We start from the raw sequence: 5,148 nt of genomic DNA, 5'->3' as shown, positions 1-5,148 counted from the left end.
GCTTAAACTCTGTCTCCTTCTCCACTCATGTTCTCGATGCAATTCAGATTCTTCTCTTTGTTCCCAATAGAATTCTTCCTTCAACCCGGTGCTAAGATCTAGCCTCTCCTCAAACTCTGGCGTATTTTGCCATGCTGGTTCCTGCTTAAACTCTGTCTGCTCTTCCCATACAGCTCCCCGATGGAATTCAGAATTCGGTTTGAACTCTTCCCTTTAATCTAATCTTGAATTTGCCTCATAACCGAATTTGTTGAATTCTAGCTTCTAGTTCTGATCCGGCTGCAGCGGAGCTCTTCGGGTGCTCACGCTTTGTCTCAATCGGTCATTTTTACTTTTCCCATTTTCTCTCTTCTGTGAATACATTTGTTGCTGGCTTGCATGCCTACTGCGGCGGTCGATGTTTGCACGTCGTGCTCTCCGCATTTTGGACTACGGACAGACTGATGAATTTAACCTCAAATGCACGATGCACATAATTTACACAGTTCAACATACCTTTTTAAGAACAAATGCCTCCTGTTAAAGTTGAATAAAAATTTGCACAATACTCGTGATTGATTTAATGGTTTCCAATTAAATTGTTAGGAAATGAATAACTTTAACCTCAATTTCACAGTGAACACAATACCGGTTTTAAGTAAGCGTCACAATGAACACAATACCGGTTTAAATAAAACGTTTGAAAAAACGTGTGCATAATGCAATTAACTGAGTAGTGTACAATGAGTAGCTGAAGTTATAGCGTCAAAGAAGGATTTCTATAACTATACAGGTCTTCTCGTGCAATTATTTGAAAATGTGTTTTTACAATGGTTAAAAAATTATGTTCTATATCCAGAATGGCTAAAACAAATAACCTTTAAATTCCTTGATCTCTTGAAATTGTAAAATCAGAGTTCAGAATCCACAATTGTAATGGCGAAGTGTTGAAGATATGGTATGGCCATTACAATTGTGGATTCTTTAGCGAAGTCTGCTGATGATAGAACTTGGTGGTTCTTGAAATAGCTATACAGACAACCTGCTCACCTTTTGTGCTGCCTATGATTTAAAGTCTTACAAATAAATCAGTAAGATTGACCTGAAGCCCCGCTCAAACAAATTTTTGATTATAAAGAACATATATCTTTGATTCAGTTTTAATACTACTGAAGGCCACGATAGCGTTTATCCATGGGACTTAATGGAAAAGTAGAATTTGCGCAAATGACACTTGAAGATAATTCTGGACAAAACAAGCATAAAAGTATCTCAGAATATGCCATTGAATTAATGAATTAAAGCTTCTTTTTGCCGTTGGTACCAGGCAAGAGACCTGTTTTTCACACTATTCAAACTCTCTTTTCAATTGACAAAGGAGACATGACTAGGAGAACGCCCTGCTCATTAAAAAAGCAAGATGTGTGACATTTTGTCAGGCATAATAATAAAATAATAAAATGGCAAAAATGTGCAAAATCAGCGCAAATAAAAAAACAAAAAATACAAGTAGAACGATATGAGCAGAGAAGGGGAAAGCTAAAGAAAAATGAAAAAGAAAGGAAATAGTACGGGTCCTTTGCGAGTACTGTAGGCGGGCCCTGTAGGAAATGTCAAATCAAATTTGTTGACTTTCATTGTTAATTGGAAGGGAGTGGGTTGTGGGATGTAGGGATAAGAGTGCGAAGGGCGATTGCAACTTGGCGCTCATTCAAAGGTGAAAAGCCAATGACAGAGGTTAGGGCAAATGGTGGGGATAAGCGAAATCCTCCTCTTTTGACATGGCAGGCAAGCAAAAGCTTCTTTTTTTCTGTCCTGCACTCGTATTTGTGCTCGATTAAAGCAACGCTTCAGTCTTGAGACAATCAGCAGAGGAAAACCCTGCACCTGCTTTCTGCTCCTTTTCAGAGCTTTTTACAATGCATACGCTTACTTTCAGTGCATCGAGCGCTCCACCAGAGTTCTCCCCTCTTTGGTTTAGGTTTTTTCTTTTTGTTCTGTATTTTGCCGTTGTTAGGTTTGACAATTATTTGCATTGTTCACTAAAAGTCATTTGTTCAACATTCACATGAATCGGTTACTACAACTTAAGTGTCTACTCAAGACTGGGTTAGAGCCGACACTCCTTTTGTATACCCATGAGCTGGAATGTTTTTGACAGCACGGCAAATGCATTATTTTCCTACACAAGTACTTACAGGTATACTTCCCAGGGTACCAAGCATTTTAGCAAGTAAAAGTAAAATTTAATTACACTGAAAATTTTTATTGGTCGAAAAGAAATCTAGAAATCTAGTTTGTGCCAGACCATTCTTGTCAAGAAAAATCTCTTTTGCTGGACTATTCCGAGATCCGTTGATTGCAAAAAAGGATAGACAAATCCCCTCTCCACCGTATATTCCATTAGTAATCCTCCGTGTCCTTTATTGTGGCTTTCAGTTTGTGGTTCCATGTGTAGGTAGTTCTCTGGTTTTCATTTGCTCAACTCAATCTAATCTGCTCTGTGGATCCTATAATAATTGCATGTTGCAATTATTGGACATTGTTTAAAGTCCAGAAATATACTCACTTCTTTGTGGACCGCTCCGGACCGTGCGTTGATTACTTGATTTATATGGGATAAACAAATCTGAGCTCACTAAAAAAGTTAATTTAAGGATAATTCACAAATAAATAAATTTTTTTTTGCTTACATTTTTGACTTGTTTTTTTTTTTATAAAAGTATAAAAACCACTTTTTGCACTTAATCTAAAACTGAAATGTTTGAATGCCAAAGGATTTTTTTAATTTTGAATTTACTGTTTTTCTCATGTGTTCTCCTACAGAACACTTGAATCAGACTGAATGTGTAGAGTTTTCACTAAGGTATATCAATTTTTCGAATGACATAAGAAACAACCCGGTTGCTACGATGGCAGTAATTGAACAGATCTTTTGAAAAATTTAAACTTCGGTCATGAAATGGGCGCAAAAGTTTGGCTATTTAATGTGGGATTTGGTCTGGCAACTCTGCTGAGCGGTGCGAATTGAGTTAAAGACGAAGCAGTCGAACCGAGGAGACGAGCGAAAGCAGTTGCAAAAAGACAAAAGACGAAACGACGCAAAGCAGTAAAGACAACTAATTTCTAACTAAATCTAATTAAAATAATCAAATAAATAGTTTTTAGTTAAAATAAACTATAATAATATACTACAAATCAATATATTAAATAAAACAAATTCCTACACTTATTCTTTTGTGAAAAGGGAAATACAAACCAAAAATATCGAAAAGTTTTTGGCCATAAAAGAGCTCTAAGTGATTCGCTTTAAAAATTTGGAACTTAATTCAAAAATTTTTATGTTCTAAACTGAGATTTGAAGATGAAAATAGTCACATGGATCCCTCAGTTTGTTTTTAAATATCCAAAGGAACGCATGAACAACCAAATTTTACCAGAATGCCACATCCTTCGATGCTTATTTTATTTATCAAAAACCAATTTAGTATTTCATTCTTTGTGTAGCTCAATTTCTTCAAGTACTAGCTCAATTTACACTTTAAAAATCTTGAACTATAAAAAACCAATTTTCTAGTGACTCTAAAAGAGGGGGAAGATGGAAAGGATAAATGTTTTTTGTTTGACCCGAAACATTGTGCTCATCGCCTTAGTTCTCTTTGACTCTGGCCTGAGGTCGGTTGCCAAAAATGAACGCCTTCGTGATTTATTTTTCCTTTTTCTTTTGCATACTTTTTAAATGGGTGTTTCCGTTTCCGGTTCCGTTACGTTTGACGTGTCTGCACGTAAATTTCTGTGCCATTTCTGTCACTGAGTTTCGGTTTCTTTTTTGTTGCATTTCTCCATCTTCTCATGTTGGCGGTAAATTAAACTACAATGCATATATAATCTTTTTCACTTATCTTTTGCAATGTTTCCTGGGTAAACAATAAAAAAAAAACACCTTCTGTTTCTTTTTTAGTGTGCGTCTGAGGTTAAAAGTAGCGTCATACATTCTGAGATTCCCACGCCCACTTTGTAATGAATGAAATGTTGCCACAAGAGTTGCAAAAGGTTGTGGCAAAATGCTGCAAATACAGCACAAAAGGTGTGTAAGCAATTTTTGCTGAATGCGGCACGGCGAGGACTTGTCGACAATCTTGTGACAGATTTATGGGTTAATTATTGTGGTAGATAATCTGTGTGCCTTGAGTTATATGTCATTGAATTTGTTTAGTTGCACAAGTTTTCGGCATATTTTTTATCAAAAGGAAACAAAACAAAAAAAACACAAAATTTACATCAAAATATATATGGCAAATTCCCTGAACATTTAGAAAGCAATGGACGAATAGTCGCATACCTTTTTGTACGAGCAACTTTGCAAATTAAGAATGCTGTCTGGGCAATCCTAATTATGATGTAAGCAAATCCATAAATTATATACTCTCCAGACCTACTTTGAATAATGATAGTCGCCATGAATTGGTTGTTCTCGATAATCTTCGACTACGTTTCGAGGAGTTGCAACTCACGGGAGATTCGCGCAATAAAGACCTTATGGGGTTTCGTGCCGATCTGTGTATGCATCTCTCTAGAGAACTAGCTAGGATTGAACCAGATGAAAATAAACGTTACGTTTACCTAACACTATGCTACGAACTCCTTGACGCTGGAGAACCGGATAATATGACGGAAGAGGAAACCATTGAATATCGTCTAAAAAAGATTGACAGCCTTAACTATCAGGTGAATAAATTACTAAAGCATCTAAATGAAGTAGACCAAGTTAAGGACAAAAATAGAAAACATGTACGTGTTTCCAAAAGGTCAAAGCCAGTTAAATCGAAAATAAAAGAGGGTTATGCTAGAATTGATCCCAAACCTCAAAAGCATTGTGAATTCCAGTGTTTGAACCACCGATCTGAATCCTTTGGCTAATTGTAAGAATAATATACTCAATCATAGAAAAATCATAGATAACAACAAGAAAATAAGCCATGATTGCGAAACTAAATTGTTTGGTTGTTCCAGACTTAGTAAGGGAAAAATATTGAAATCAATCGATCCAAGTCCAATTTGTATAATTATTGAAAGTCAATCTATTCCAACTACATCAACAAGAATCATAGATATTTACAAAAATATTAACCATGATTGCGAAACTAAATTGTTTGGTTGTTCCAGACT

The 5,148-nt window shown here is 35.9% G+C and overlaps 1 long non-coding RNA gene across 1 annotated transcript; it reads right to left on the bottom strand.

Moving 5' to 3' along the window:
• Window positions 1-2,229: 2,229 nt before the first annotated feature.
• On the bottom strand, window positions 2,230-2,799 carry LOC26529202. The gene is made up of 3 exons (XR_001450538.3): window positions 2,673-2,799; window positions 2,549-2,617; window positions 2,230-2,489 (listed from the first exon to the last, which is right to left on the bottom strand). It is a non-coding gene; the product is annotated as an uncharacterized LOC26529202 (long non-coding RNA).
• Between the last annotated feature and the right edge of the window lie 2,349 nt (window positions 2,800-5,148).

Source organism: Drosophila willistoni, unplaced genomic scaffold (assembly GCF_018902025.1).
Source record: "Drosophila willistoni isolate 14030-0811.24 unplaced genomic scaffold, UCI_dwil_1.1 Seg149, whole genome shotgun sequence".
Lineage (NCBI taxonomy): Eukaryota > Metazoa > Arthropoda > Insecta > Diptera > Drosophilidae > Drosophila > Drosophila willistoni.
The sequence above is the reverse complement of the archived record's forward strand: the minus strand, read 5'-3'. Positions and strand labels throughout refer to the sequence as shown.